This window comes from Oncorhynchus mykiss, chromosome 10 (assembly GCF_013265735.2).
Source record: "Oncorhynchus mykiss isolate Arlee chromosome 10, USDA_OmykA_1.1, whole genome shotgun sequence".
Classification (NCBI taxonomy): Eukaryota; Metazoa; Chordata; class Actinopteri; order Salmoniformes; family Salmonidae; genus Oncorhynchus; species Oncorhynchus mykiss.
In genome coordinates, this window is record NC_048574.1 from 1,919,856 (window position 1) to 1,936,291 (window position 16,436).

At 46.7% G+C, this 16,436-nt stretch overlaps 1 pseudogene; it reads right to left on the minus strand.

Moving 5' to 3' along the window:
- LOC110534823 overlaps window positions 1-16,436 on the minus strand; it is a 105,602-nt pseudogene that overhangs the window by 21,983 nt on the left and 67,183 nt on the right.

Below are 16,436 nucleotides of genomic sequence, written 5' to 3' on the forward strand. Positions count from 1 at the left end.
ACTTTTAACTGACTTCTTCATTCACCAAGACACCAATTAGGAGATAATAAAGGACAGGATATATACATAAGAGAGAGAGAGAGAGAGAGAGAGAGAGAGAGAATGAGAGAGATAAAGAATGAGAGATAAAGAATGAGAGAGAGAGAATGAGAAAGAGAGAAAGAGAATGGGAGAGAGAGAGAATGAGAGAGAGAGAGAGAGAGAGAGAGAGAGAGAGAATGAGAGAGAGAGAGAGAATGAGAGAGAGAGAGAGAGAGAGAGAGAGAGAGAGAGAATGAGCGAGAGAGAGAATGAGAGAGAGAGAGAGAGAGAATGAGAGAGAGAGAATGAGAGAGAGAGAGAGAATGAGAGAGAGAATGAGAGAGAGAGAGAGAGAGAGAGAGAGAATGAGAGAGAGAGAGAATGAGAGAAAGAGAGAGAATGAGAGAGAGAATGAGAGAGAGAGAGAGAGAGAGAGAGAGAGAGAGAGAGAGAGAGAGAGAGAGAATGAGAGAGAGAGAGAGAGAGAGAGAGAATGAGAGAGAGAGAGAGAGAATGAGAGAGAGAGAGAGAGAGAGAGAGAGAGACAGAGAAGTGGTGGCTGCTGGAAGTGGTGTTGGAGAGCCAGTAGGAGGCACTCTTTCCTCTGGTCTAAAAAAAATATCCCAATGCCCCAGGGCAGTGCCTGGGGTGCCGTCTTTCGGATGGGACATTAAACGGGTGTCCTGACTCTCTGAGGTCATTAAAGATCCCATGTCACTTATCGTAAGAGTAGGAGTGTTAACCCCGCTGTCCTGGCTAAATTCCCAATCTGGCCCTCAAACCATCACGGGCACCTAATAATCCCCAGTTTACAATTGGCTCATTCATCCCCCTCCTCTCCCCTGTAACTATTCCCCAGGTCGTTGCTGTAAATGAGAACGTGTTCTCAGTCTCCTCTCCCCTGTAACTATTCCCCAGGTCGTTGCTGTAAATGAGAACATGTTCTCAGTCACCTCTCCCCTGTAACTATTCCCCAGGTCGTTGCTGTAAATGAGAACATGTTCTCAGTCACCTCTCCCCTGTAACTATTCCCCAGGTCGTTGCTGTAAATGAGAACGTGTTCTCAGTCACCTCTCCCCTGTAACTATTCCCCAGGTCGTTGCTGTAAATGAGAACGTGTTCTCAGTCTCCTCTCCCCTGTAACTATTCCCCAGGTCGTTGCTGTAAATGAGAACATGTTCTCAGTCACCTCTCCCCTGTAACTATTCCCCAGGTCGTTGCTGTAAATGAGAACGTGTTCTCAGTCACCTCTCCCCTGTAACTATTCCCCAGGTCGTTGCTGTAAATGAGAACGTGTTCTCAGTCACCTCTCCCCTGTAACTATTCCCCAGGTCGTTGCTGTAAATGAGAACGTGTTCTCAGTCACCTCTCCCCTGTAACTATTCCCCAGGTCGTTGCTGTAAATGAGAACGTGTTCTCAGTCACCTCTCCCCTGTAACTATTCCCCAGGTCGTTGCTGTAAATGAGAACGTGTTCTCAGTCACCTCTCCCCTGTAACTATTCCCCAGGTCGTTGCTGTAAATGAGAACGTGTTCTCAGTCACCTCTCCCCTGTAACTATTCCCCAGGTCGTTGCTGTAAATGAGAACGTGTTCTCAGTCTCCTCTCCACTGTAACTATTCCCCAGGTCGTTGCTGTAAATGAGAACATGTTCTCAGTCTCCTCTCCCCTGTAACTATTCCCCAGGTCGTTGCTGTAAATGAGAACATGTTCTCAGTCTCCTCTCCCCTGTAACTATTCCCCAGGTCGTTGCTGTAAATGAGAACGTTGTTCTCAGTCAACTTACCTGGTAAAATAACAGATAAATAAATACATCTTCCCCTACTATTTGTACTACAACTATTGGCACATTGCTAAAATAACACCTGAAATGTCTCTATCTTTTTTATAACCTCTCTCAGTGTAATATTTACTGCTAAAATCTAATGTTGTTCTGTATCCTCTCAATTTTGTTAATTTAACTTGCTTTGGCAAAGTAAACATGTTTCCCATGCCAATATAGCCCCTTTGAATAGAACGACGAAGGATCGAGGAACTCACTTTCTTCCTGGGGCGGCTGACGTCTAGTTTCATGGAGCAACACTTGTTCAGGGTGTTGAGACGTCTGAAAGAACAACACAGAGAGAGACATTCCTCAGGTCACACAGAGAGAGACATTCCTCAGGTCACACGGAGAGAGACATTCCTCAGGTCACACAGAGAGAGACATTCCTCAGGTCACACATAGAGAGACATTCCTCAGGTCACACAGAGAGAGACATTGCTCAGGTCACACAGAGAGAGACATTCCTCAGGTCACACAGAGAGAGACATTCCTCAGGTCACACAGAGAGAGACATTCCTCAGGTCACACAGAGAGAGACATTCCTCAGGTCACACAGAGAGAGACATTCCTCAGGTCACACAGAGAGAAACATTCCTCAGGTCACACAGAGAGAAACATTCCTCAGGTCACACAGAGAGAGACATTCCTCAGGTCACACAGAGAGAGACATTCCTCAGGTCACACAGAGAGAGACATTCCTCAGGTCACACAGATAGACATTCCTCAGGTCACACAGAGAGAGACATTCCTCAGGTCACACAGAGAGAGACATTCCTCAGGTCACACAGAGAGACATTCCTCAGGTCACACAGAGAGAAACATTCCTCAGGTCACACAGAGAGACATTCCTTACGTCACAGAGAGAGACATTCCTTATGTCACACAGAGAGAGACATTCCTCAGGTCACAGAGAGAGAGACATTCCTCAGGTCACACAGAGAGAGACATTCATTGCAGAGAGAGAGAGAGAGATTCCTTACGTCACACAGAGAGAGAGACATTCATTGCGTCAGAGAGAGAGAGAGAGACATTCCTTACGCCACATACGGAGAGAGATTCCTTACGTCACAGAGAGAGGTCACACAGAGAGAGACATTCCTTACGTCACAAAGAGAGAGACATTCCTCAGGTCACACACACAGAGAGACATTCCTTACGTCACAGAGAGAGAGACATTCCCTACGTCACAGAGAGAGAGACATTCCTTACGTCACAGAGAGAGAGACATTCCTGGCGTCACAGAGAGAGAGACATTCCTTACGTCACAGAGAGAGGTCACACAGAGAGAGAGACATTCCCTACATCACAGAGAGAGAGACATTCCTTACGTCACACAGAGAGACATTCCTTACGTCACAGAGAGAGGTCACAGAGAGAGAGACATTCCTTACGTCACAAAGAGAGAGACATTCCTCAGGTCACACAGAGAGAGACATTCCTTACGTCACAGAGAGAGACATTCCTTACGTCACAGAGAGATAGACATTCCTTACGTCACAGAGAGAGACATTCCTTACGCCACAGAGAGAGAGAGATTCCTTACGTCACAGAGAGAGACATTCCTTACGTCACAGAGAGAGACATTCCTTACGTCACAGAGAGACATTCCTTACGTCACAGAGAGAGGTCACACAGAGAGAGACATTCCTTACGTCACAGAGAGAGACATTCCTTACGTCACAGAGAGAGACATTCCTTACGTCACAGAGAGATAGACATTCCTTACGTCACAGAGAGAGACATTCCTTACGTCACAGAGAGAGAGAGATTCCTTACGTCACACAGAGAGACATTCCTTACGTCACAGAGAGAGGTCACACAGAGAGAGAGACATTCCCTACATCACAGAGAGAGAGACATTCCTTACGTCACAGAGAGAGAGACATTCCTTACGTCACACAGAGAGACATTCCTTATGTCACAGAGAGAGGTCACAGAGAGACATTCCTTACGTCACAAAGAGAGAGACATTCCTCAGGTCACACAGAGAGAGACATTCCTTACGTCACAGAGAGAGACATTCCTTACGTCACAGAGAGAGACATTCCTTACGTCACAGAGAGATAGACATTCCTTACGTCACAGAGAGAGACATTCCTTACGTCACAGAGAGAGAGAGATTCCTTACGTCACAGAGAGAGACATTCCTTACGTCACAGAGAGAGAGACATTCTTTACGTCACAGAGAGAGGTCACACAGAGAGAGACATTCCTTACATCACAGAGAGAGACATTCCTTACGTCACAGAGAGAGAGAGATTCCTTACGTCACAGAGAGAGGTCACACAGAGAGAGACATTCCTTACGTCACAGAGAGAGAGATTCCTTACATCACAGAGAGAGACATTCCTTACGTCACAGAGAGAGAGAGAGATTCCTTACGCCACAGAGAGAGAGACATTCCTTACGTCACAGAGAGAGACATTCCTTACGTCACAGAGAGAGACATTCCTTACGTCACAGAGAGAGAGACATTCCTTACGTCACAGAGAGAGAGACATTCCTTACGTCACAGAGAGAGAGAGATTCCTTACGTCACAGAGAGAGAGAGATCCTTACGTCACAGAGAGAGGTCACACAGAGAGAGACATTCCTTACGTCACAGAGAGAGAGACGTTCCTTACATCACAGAGAGACACTAAGAAAGCTTTGTTGTAGAGCATTTTACACAAAATCCAGGGAGGGGCCAGCTGAGTATAAGACTGTATCATCTGCATAAATGGATGAGAGCTTCCTACTGCCTGAGCTATGTTGTTGATGTAAATTGAGAAGATCTTGGGGCCTAGGATCGAGCCTTGGGGTACTCCCTTGGTGACAGGCAGTGGCTGAGACAGCAGATGTTCTGATTTTATACACATGACACTCTTTGAGAGAGGTCGTTAGCAAACCAGGCCAAAGACCCCTCAGAGACACCGATACTCCTTAGCCGGTCCACGAGAATGTAATGGTCTACCGTATCAAAAGCTTTGGCCAAGTCAATAAAAATAGCAGCACAATATTGTTTAGAATCAACGGCGACATCATCGAGGACCTTTAAGGTTGCAGTGACACGGGAGTGGTTTCATCTTTTTTTGTTGAGTATATATAACCAGCTTCTCAGGCTCTATCTCAGTGTGCCTCATTATACAGTACATTACGGTCCCTGACCATCTCATCCTTGCTTGCATAACCACAGTCTTTAAGCAGACACAGCTCATAACCTGATCAACGATTCACTCCCTACCCATCTCCCTGCACTTTATCATGGGATTACTACCCATCTCCCTGCACTTTATCATGGGATTACTACCCATCTCCCTGAACTTTATCATGGGATTACTACCCATCTCCCTGCACTTTATCATGGGATTACTACCCATCTCCCTGCACTTTATCATGGGATTAGAACCCATCTCCCTGCACTTTATCATGGCATTAGAACCCATCTCCCTGCACTTTATCATGGGATTAGAACCCATCTCCCTGCACTTTATCATGGGATTAGTACCTATCTCCCTGAACTTTATCATGGGATTATAACCCATCTCCCTGCACTTTATCATGGGATTACTACCCATCTCCCTGCACTTTATCATGGGATTAGAACCCATCTACCTGCACTTTATCATGGGATTAGAACCCATCTCCCTGCACTTTATCATGGGATTACTACCCATCTCCCTGCACTTTATCATGGGATTACTACCCATCTCCCTGAACTTTATCATGGGATTACTACCCATCTCCCTGCACTTTATCATGGGATTACTACCCATCTCCCTGCACTTTATCATGGGATTAGTACCTATCTCACTGCACTTTATCATGGGATTAGAACCCATCTACCTGCACTTTATCATGGGATTAGAACCCATCTCCCTGCACTTTATCATGGGATTAGAACCCATCTCCCTGCACTTTATCATGGGATTAGTACCTATCTCCCTGCACTTTATCATGGGATTAGAACCCATCTACCTGCACTTTATCATGGGATTAGAACCCATCTCCCTGCACTTTATCATGGGATTAGAACCCATCTCCTTGCACTTTATCATGGCATTAGAACCCATCTCCCTGCACTTTATCATGGGATTAGAACCCATCTCCCTGCACTTTATCATGGGATTAGAACCCATCTCCCTGCACTGTTTCATGGGATTACTACCCATCTCCCTGAACTTTATCATGGGATTACTACCCATCTCCCTGCATGGGATTACTACCCATCTCCCTGAACTTTATCATGGGATTAGAACCCATCTCCCTGCACTTTATCATGGGATTAGAACCCCTCTCCCTGCACTTTATCATGGGATTACTACCCATCTCCCTGCATGGGATTACTACCCATCTCCCTGCACTTTATCATGGGATTAGAACCCATCTCCCTGCACTTTATCATGGGATTAGAACCCATCTCCCTGCACTTTATCATGGGATTAGAACCCATCTCCCTGCACTTTATCATGGGATTAGAACCCCTCTCCCTGCGCTTTATCATGGGATTAGAACCCATCTCCCTGCACTGTTTCATGGGATTACTACCCATCTCCCTGAACTTTATCATGGGATTACTACCCATCTCCCTGAACTTTATCATGGGATTACTACCCATCTCCCTGCACTTTATCATGGGATTACTACCCATCTCCCTGAACTTTATCATGGGATTACTACCCATCTCCCTGAACTTTATCATGGGATTACTACCCATCTCCCTGAACTTTATCATGGGATTACTACCCATCTCCCTGCACTTTATCATGGGATTACTACCCATCTCCCTGAACGTTATCATGGGATTACTACCCATCTCCCTGTCCATCCGAGGTGAAGGAAATCCCTCTTTTAGTCCATTATTCTAACACCATGAAAACTCCCCCTTTATCTAGAACTCCTTGGCATCACTCTTCAGGTAGTATTGGTTCTGTTTTCATGTCCAGACGCTTCTCTTGTTTTATCTCTACATTTATTATTCAACTCGCCACCTGCTTCCTGACTCGTATCGTTACAGCGGAATAATGGTCTGGGGCTGTTTTCCATGGTTCTGGTCCTTTAGTTCCATTGAAGGGAAATTACATTCTAGATGATTCTGTGCTTCCAAATTTGTGGCAACAGTCTGGAGAAGGCCCTTTCCTGTTTCAGCATGACAATGCCCCTGTGCACAAAGCGAGGTCCATACAGAAATGGTTTGTTGAGATCGCTGTGGAAGAACTTGACTGGCCTGCAAAGAGCACTGACCTCAACCACATCAAACACCTTTGGGATGAATTTGAATGCCGACTGTGAGCCAGGCCTAATCGCCCAACATCAGTGCCCGACACTAATGCTCTTGTGGCCGAATGGAAGCAAGTCCCCTGATGTTCCTACATCTAGTGGAAAGCCTTCCCAGAAGAGTGGAGGCTATTATAGCAGCAATGTTCCTACATCTAGTGGAAAGCCTTCCCAGAAGAATGGAGGCTGTTATAGCAGCAATGTTCCAACATCTAGTGGAAAGCCTTCCCAGAAGAGTGGAGGCTGTTATAGCAGCAATGTTCCAACATCTAGTGGAAAGCCTTCCCAGAAGAGTGGAGGCTGTTATAGCAGCAATGTTCCAACATCTAGTGGAAAGCCTTCCCAGAAGAGTGGAGGCTGTTATAGCAGCAATGTTCCAACATCTAGTGGAAAGCCTTCCCAGAAGAGTGGAGGCTGTTATAGCAGCAATGTTCCAACATCTAGTGGAAAGCCTTCCCAGAAGAGTGGAGGCTGTTATAGCAGCAATGTTCCAACATCTAGTGGAAAGCCTTCCCAGAAGAGTGGAGGCTGTTATAGCAGCAATGTTCCAACATCTAGTGGAAAGCCTTCCCAGAAGAGTGGAGGCTGTTATAGCAGCAATGTTCCAACATCTAGTGGAAAGCCTTCCCAGAAGAGTGGAGGCTGTTATAGCAGCAATGTTCCTACATCTAGTGGAAAGCCTTCCCAGAAGAGTGGAGGCTGTTATAGCAGCAATGTTCCAACATCTAGTGGAAAGCCTTCCCAGAAGAGTGGAGGCTGTTATAGCAGCAATGTTCCAACATCTAGTGGAAAGCCTTCCCAGAAGAGTGGAGGCTGTTATAGCAGCAATGTTCCAACATCTAGTGGAAAGCCTTCCCAGAAGAGTGGAGGCTGTTATAGCAGCAATGTTCCTACATCTAGTGGAAAGCCTTCCCAGAAGAGTGGAGGCTGTTATAGCAGCAATGTTCCAACATCTAGTGGAAAGCCTTCCCAGAAGAGTGGAGGCTGTTATAGCAGCAATGTTCCTACATCTAGTGGAAAGCCTTCCCAGAAGAGTGGAGGCTGTTATATCAGAAAAGGGGGGAACAACTCCATATTAATGATTTTGGAATTTGTTTGACGAGCAGGTGTCCACATACTTATGGTCATGTAGTGTATTTCCCTCAGATTACAAAGACCCACGAAGAATTAGAAAACAAATCCAGTCAATAAAACATTGATAAACTCCCATATCTGTTAGGCGAAATACCACAGTGTGACATCACAGCAGCAAGATGTGTGACCCCATGACAACAGGTTAACCAGTGGAACACAAACAACATTGTAAATACTTCTTTCATTATTTCCCCTTTCACACTTCTAATATTTGCACATTGTTACAACGCTGTACACAATAATTATTTATAAATATTTTGTGATGTTTTACTGTTAATATCTGATTGTTTGTGTACCTTTTGTTTCGTTCTCTATTTCCACTTGATTTGGTAACGAAACACATGTTTCCCAATAAAGACCCTTGAATTGAAATTGAAAATGAATTGAATGAGAGCAGGCCTGATTTCCCTCTAAAGTGATACCATCAGCTATGCCATTCTGAGGATGATCATTTTACACTACATTACCTTCAGCATACCATTTATCTTTATGGTTAACGACGCTGAAGGAGCCCTCTGAGAACCATTATGTTCAGCAGAACGTGAAACCTATTCAGGGTAACGCTATCCATGACATGGGGCGGCAGGTAGCCTAGTGGTTAGACTGTGGAGGGGTGGGCAGGTAGTCTAGTGGTTAGAGTGTAGGGGGGGCAGGTAGTCGAGTGGTTAGAGTGTAGGGGGGGCAGGTAGTCTAGTGGTTAGAGTGTAGGGGGGGCAGGTAGTCGAGTGGTTAGAGTGTAGGGGGGGCAGGTAGTCTAGTGGTTAGAGTGTAGAGGGGGCAGGTAGACCAGTGGTTAGAGTGTAGAGGGGGCAGGTAGTCTAGTGGTTAGAGTGTAGGGGGGGTAGGTAGTCTAGTGGTTAGAGTGTAAGGGGGGTAGGTAGTCTAGTGGTTAGAGTGTCGGGCCGGCAGGTAGCCTAGTGGTTAGAGTGTAGGGGGGGCAGGTAGTCGAGTGGTTAGAGTGTAGGGGGGGTAGGTAGTCTAGTGGTTAGAGTGTCGGGCCGGCAGGTAGCCTAGTGGTTAGAGTGTAGGGGGGGCAGGTAGTCGAGTGGTTAGAGTGTAGGGGGGGTAGGTAGTCTAGTAGTTAGAGTGTCGGGCCGGCAGGTAGCCTAGTGGTTAGAGTGTAGGGGGGGCAGGTAGTCTAGCGGTTAGAGTGTAGAGGCGGCAGGTAGACCAGTGGTTAGAGTGTAGAGGGGGCAGGTAGTCTAGTGGTTAGAGTGTAGGGGGGGCAGGTAGTCTAGTGGTTAGAGTGTAGAGGCGGCAGGTAGACCAGTGGTTAGAGTGTCGGGCCGGCAGGTAGACTAGTGGTTAGAGTGTGGGGGTGGCAGGTAGTCTAGTGGTTAGAGTGTAGGGGCGGCAGGTAGACTAGTGGTTAGAGTGTAGGGGGGCAGGTAGTCTAGTGGTTAGAGTGTAGGGGGGCAGGTAGCCTAGTGGTTCGAGTGTAGGGGGGGCAGGTAGTCTAGTGGTTAGAGTGTGGGGGGTCAGGTAGACTAGTGGTTAGAGTGTAGGGGGGCAGGTATACTAGTGGTTAGAGTGTAGGGGCGGCAGGTAGCCTAAATCAAATAAAAATTGTATTTGTCACATACACATGGTTAGCAGATGTTAATGCGAGTGTAGCGAAATGCTTGTGCTTCTAGTTCCGACAATGCAGTAATAACCAACAAGTAATCTAACTAACAATTCCAAAACTACTGTCTTGTACACAGTGTAAGGGGATAAAGAATATTGTACATAAGGATATATGAATGAGTGATGGTACAGAGCAGCATAGGCAAGATACAGTAGATGGTATCGAGTACAGTATATACATATGAGATGAGTATGTAAACAAAGTGGCATAGTTAAAGTGGCTAGTGATACATGTATTACATAAAGATGCAGTAGATGGTATAGAGTACTGTATATACATATACATATGAGATGAGTGATGTAGGGTATGGAAACATTATATTAAGTAGCATTGTTTAAAGTGGCTAGTGATATATTTTACATCATTTCCCATCAATTCCCATTATTAAAGTGGCTGGAGTTGAGTCAGTGTATTGGCAGCAGCCACTCAATGTTAGTGGTGGCTGTTTAACAGTCTGATGGCCTTGAGATAGAAGCTGTTTTTCAGTCTCTCGGTCCCAGCTTTGATGCACCTGTACTGACCTCGCCTTCTGGATGATAGCGGGGTGAACAGGCAGTGGCTCGGGTGGTTGTTATCCTTGATGATCTTTATGGCCTTCCTGTAACATCGGGTGGTGTAGGTGTCCTGGAGGGCAGGTAGTTTGCTCCCGGTGATGCGTTGTGCAGACCTCACTACCCTCTGGAGAGCCTTACGGTTGTGGGCGGAGCAGTTGCCGTATCAGGCGGTGATACAGCCCGCCAGGATGCTCTCGATTGTGCATCTGTAGAAGTTTGTGAGTGCTTTTGGTGACAAGCCGAATTTCTTCAGCCTCCTGAGGTTGAAGAGGCGCTGCTGCGCCTTCTTCACAATGCTCTCTGTGTGGGTGGACCAATTCAGTTTGTCTGTGATGTGTATGCCGAGGAACTTAAAACTTGCTACCCTCTCCACTACTGTTCCATCGATGTGGATAGGGGGGTGTTCCCTCTGCTGTTTCCTGAAGTCCACAATCATCTCCTTAGTTTTGTTGACGTTGAGTGTGAGGTTATTTTCCTGACACCACATTCCGAGGGCCCTCACCTCCTCCCTGTAGGCCGTCTCGTCGTTGTTGGTAATCAAGCCTACCACTGTTGTGTCGTCCGCAAACTTGATGATTGAGTTGGAGGCGTGCGTGGCCACGCAGTCGTGGGTGAACAGGGAGTACAGGAGAGGGCTCAGAACGCACCCTTGTGGGGCCCCAGTGTTGAGGATCAGCGGGGTGGAGATGTTGTTGCCTACCCTCACCACCTGGGGGCGGCCAGTCAGGAAGTCCAGTACCCAGTTGCACAGGGCGGGGTCGAGACCCAGGGACGAGCTTGGAGGGTACTATGGTGTTAAATGCCGAGCTGTAGTCAATGAACAGCATTCTCACATAGGTATTCCTCTTGTCCAGATGGGTTAGGGCAGTGTGCAGTGTTGTCGAGATTGCATCGTCTGTGGACCTATTTGGGCGGTAAGCAAATTGGAGTGGGCCTAGGGTGTCAGGTAGGGTGGAGGTGATATGGTCCTTGACTAGTCTCTCAAAGCACTTCATGACGGAAGTGAGTGCTACGGGGCGGCAGTCGTTTAGCTCAGTTACCTTAGCTTTCTTGGGAACAGGAACAATGGTGGCCCTCTTGAATCATGTGGGAACAGCAGACTGGGATAAGGATTGATTGAATATGTCCGTAAACACACCAGCCAGCTGGTCTGCGCATGCTTTGAGGATGCGGCCGGGGATGCCGTCTGGGCCTGCAGCCTTGCGAGGGTTAACACGTTTAAATGTTTTACTCACCTCGGCTGCAGTGAAGGAGAGTCCGCATGTTTTAGTTGCGGGCCGTGTCAGTGGCCTTGTATTGTCCTCAAAGCGGGCAAAAAAGTTATTTAGTCTGCCTGGGAGCAAGGCATCCTGGTCCGTGACTGGGCTGGTTTTCTTTTTGTAATCCGTGATTGACTGTAGACCCTGCCACATACCTCTTGTGTCTGAGCCGTTGAATTGAGATTCTACTTTGTCTCTATACTGACGCTTAGCTTGTTTGATAGCCTTGCGGAGGGAATAGCTGCACTGTTTGTATTCGGTCATGTTACCAGTCACCTTGCCCTGATTAAAAGCAGTGGTTCGCGCTTTCAGTTTCACGCGAATGCTGCCATCAATCCACGGTTTCTGGTTTGGGAATGTTTTAATCGTTGCTATGGGAACGACATCTTCAACGCACGTTCTAATGAACTCGCACACCGAATCAGCGTATTCATCAATGTTGTTGTCTGACGCAATGGTTAGAGTTTAGGGTTGGCAGGTAGACTAGTGGTTAGAGTGTAGGGGGGGGGGGGGGGGGTAGGTAGACTAGTGGTTAGAGTTTAGGGGGGGCAGTTAGTCTAGTGGTTGTATGGGTGGCAGGTAGCCTAGTGGTTAGAGCGTTGGACCGTAAGGTTGCTAGATCGAATCCCCGAGCTGACAAGGTAAAAATCTGTCGTTCTGCCCCTGAACAAGGCAGTTAACCCACTGTTCCTTGGTAGGCCGTCATTGTAAATAAGAATTTGTTCTTAAATGCCAAATAAATGAATAAAGGTTACATTTAAAAAATGTTTAACAAAACTGCTAAGTGTTAGGATGCTACAGAAGTTGTTTCCCAAATGGCACCATACTCATTTTATAGTGCACTACTTTTCACCAGGGCGCTTAGTCGCATGTAACATCCAAACAGCCACTTAGCTAGCTAGCTAGTTAGCATGTCATGGATAGCGTTACTCTGAATAGGTTTCACTTCCTGCTGAGCTTAAATGGTCCTCAGAGGGCTCCTTAAGCATAAAGATAAATGGGAATAAAGGTACCGGGACTATAATGTAGTATAATGATATAACACAACCAGGGAGCTATAATGTAGTAAGATACGGGCTATACCACCATATAACACAGCCGAGGGCATATGAATACTTGTCCATCTAGAGACAGAGGGCAGAACCATGTCAAACTCTCCTGCTGTTAGTGTGTGCGTGTGTGTGTGTGTGTGCGTGTGTGTGTGTGTGTGTGTGTGTGTGTGTGTGTGTGTGTGTGTGTGTGTGCGCGCTCTTACCGACACAGCGGTTCGACCAGGTCTCTGTCCAAGAAGACATGGTCCCTACTTACTGATGAGATATCTACAGGAAACTGGGAGTCTGAGAGAGAGAGAAGGGGGAGAGAGAGAGAAGGGGGGAAAAGAGTGAGAGATAAGGGGGAGAGATAAGGGGAGAGAGAGAGATAAGGGGGGAGAGAGAGAGAGAGAGAGAGAGAGAGAGAGAGAGAGAGATAAGGGGGAGAGATAAGAGGGGAGAGAGAGAGAGGGAGAGAGAGAGAGAGATAAGGGGGAGAGATAAGGGGGGAGAGAGAGAGATAAGGGGGAGAGATAAGGGGGAGAGAGAGAGAGATAAGGGGGAGAGATAAGGGGGGAGAGAGAGAGATAGATAAGGGGGAGAGATAAGGGGGAGGGAGAGAGAGATAATAGGGGAGAGAGAGAGAGAGAGATAAGGGGTAGAGATAAGAGGGGAGAGAGAGAGAGAGAGATAAGGGGGAGAGATAAGGGGGAGAGAGAGAGAGATAAGGGGGAGAGATAAGGGGGGAGAGAGAGAGAGATAAGGGTGAGAGATAAGGGGGAGAGAGAGAGAAATCTGAACTCATCATGCATTTGCTCGTGGTTCTGCGTACCCACACTCTATTGGCCTCCACGGGCAGACAGGATAACAGCTTTCTATCCCGTACAGTGGGCTGCTGTGTGTGTGCATACCTTCGTAGAGCTGGGCGTACTGTGTGTGTGCATACCTTCGTAGAGCTGGGCGTACTGTGTGTGTGCATACCTTCGTAGAGCTGGGCGTACTGTGTGTGTGCATACCTTCGTAGAACTGGGCGTACTGTGGGAACCCTGCAGCCCTTAGCCAATCACAAGCCTCCTTGGCCTCGATCTCTGGAAGAGAGAGGGGGGGCACATGAGGAATACAGACACACAGTTAAGCAGCTTTCTCTGTTTTTGCTTCTGTCAATAATTCCTTTATTGATGTAAAGAATAAGAGAAAAATTAGAGAGAGAGAGAGAGTATGAGAAAGAGAGAGAGAGAAAGGAAAGAGAGAGAAAGAGAGAGAGAAAAGAGAGAGAGAGCGCGAAAAGAGAGAGAGAGGAAAGACAGAGAGAAAAGACAGAGAGGAAAGAGAGAGAGAGAAAAGAAAAGAGAGAGCGAGAGGAAAGAGAGAGAGAGAGAGAGAAAAGAGAGAGAGAGAGGAAAGAGAGAGAGAGGGAGAAAAGAGAGAGAGGGAGAAAAGAGAGAGAGAGAGGAAAGAGAGAGAGAGGGAGAAAAGAGAGAGAGAGGAAAGAGAGAGAGAGAGAGAAAAGAGAGAGCGAGAGGAAAGAGAGAGAGAGGGAGAAAAGAGAGAGAGGGAGAAAAGAGAGAGAGAGGAAAGAGAGAGAGAGGGAGAAAAGAGAGAGAGAGGAAAGAGAGAGAGAGAAAAGAGAGAGAGAGGGAGAAAAGAGAGAGAGAGGAAAGAGAGAGAGAAAAGAAAGAGAGAGAGGGGAAAGAGAGAGAGAGGGAGAAAAGAGAGAGAGAGGAAAGAGAGAGAGAGGGAGGGAGAAAAGAGAGAGAGGAAAGAGAGAGAGAAAAGAGAGAGAGAGGAAAGAGAGAGAGAGGAAAGAGAGAGAGAGAAAAGAGAGAGAGAGGAAAGAAAAGAAAAGAGAGAGTGAGAGAAAAGAGAGAGCGAGAGGAAAGAGAGAGGGAGAAAAGAGAGAGAGGGAGAAAAGAGAGAGAGGAAAGAGAGAGAGAAGGAGAAAAGAGAGAGGAAAGAGAGAGAGGGAGAAAAGAGAGAGAGAGGAAAGAGAGAGAGAGCGAAGAGAGAAAGAGGAAAGAGAGAGAGAAAAGACAGAGAGGGGAAAGAGAGAGAAAAGAAAAGAGAAAGAGAGAGGGAGAAAAGAGAGAGAGAGGAAAGAGAGAGAGGGAGAAAAGAGAGAGGGGAAAGAGAGAGAGAGAGAGAGAAAAGAGAGAGAGAGGAAAGAGAGAGGAAAGAGAGGAAAGAGAGAGAGAGAGAGAGAGAGAAGGATAGAGAGAAGGATAGAGACAGAGAGAGCGCGATGCAACGACTGAAAGAGTGAAACAGAGAGAGAAATATAGACTGAAATGTTGGAGAAACAGAACGGTATCCATGTTGTATTGAAGTGCTCTGAGACATGGGAATGTCCAATGAATCCCATGTATCTATCCCATTGTATCTATTCAGCATTCCTTAATAGCACAGAGGGTTTAGAGCCATTCCCTCGTGAACACCGTCTCCTCTGGGAATGCCACTGATCAGAGACAGAGACACAGTGAGACACTTGGGTTAATTTATAGTCCTTTATATCCATCAAAAAAGGTCCAGGTCACTCAAATGTGAATAATACTGTGAAATTGTAATAATGATGATAAAATGTCCTTTTTTAGCGTAAATGCTGTTTTAACAGACGGTCTTAAAAATGTCAGCCCGTGTTGGTGGGATGGAGTTTTGGCTTGGTGACATCACCAGGTTCTAAATTAGAGTTCCAAACCTCTCTGCCACTAAAACGTTTCCCAGACATTCCGAGATAAATTCTTGCTTGAGAAATTGCTATTTCTTTTAGTTTTGACACATTTTTATTGAAAACAAACAAAGGTACTTAATTAAAACATCTATCAGCTGACAGTCCCTGAAATCGGGCACTAGAATAACTTTAAAAAAAAAAATAGGTATGGTCCCTCCATTCTACTGGCTAATGTACAGTCACTAGATAACAAGATGGAGGACCTCTAGTCAGTAGAATGGAGGGACGATCAGAGGTCCATCTTATTATCTAGTGACTGTACATTAGTCAGTAGAATGGAGGGACGATCAGAGGTCCTCCATCTTATCATGTGACTGTAATCCCCCTCTCCCTTATAGCGACTGACTAGGTATCAACCCTCTCCCTTATAGTCTGTTCCCCAGGCCGACTGACTAGATATCCCCCTCTCCCTTATAGTCTGTTCCCCAGACCGACTGACTAGATATCAACCCTCTCCCTTATAGTCTGTTCCCAGGCTGACTGACTAGGTATCCCACTCTCCCTTATAGTCTGTTCCCCAGACCAACTGACTAGGTATCCCCTTATAGTCTGTTCCCCAGACCAACTGACTAGGTATCCCCTTATAGTCTGTTCCCCAGGCCGACTGACTAGGTATCCCCTTATAGTCTGTTCCCCAGACCAACTGACTAGGTATCCCCCTCTCCCTTATAGTCTGTTCCCCAGACCGACTGACTAGGTATCCCCCTCTCCCTTATAGTCTGTTCCCCAGGCCGACTGACTAGGTATCCCCTTATAGTCTGTTCCCCAGGCCGACTGACTAGGTATCCCCCTCTCCCTTATAGTCTGTTCCCCAGACCGACTGACTAGGTATCCCCTTATAGTCTGTTCCCAGGCCGACTGACTAGATATCCCCCTCTCCCTTATAGTCTGTTCCCCAGGCCGACTGACTAGGTATCCCCTTATAGTCTGTTCCCCAGGCCGACTGACTAAGTATCAACCCTCTCCCTTATAGTCTGTTCCCAGGCCGACTGACTAGGTATCAAC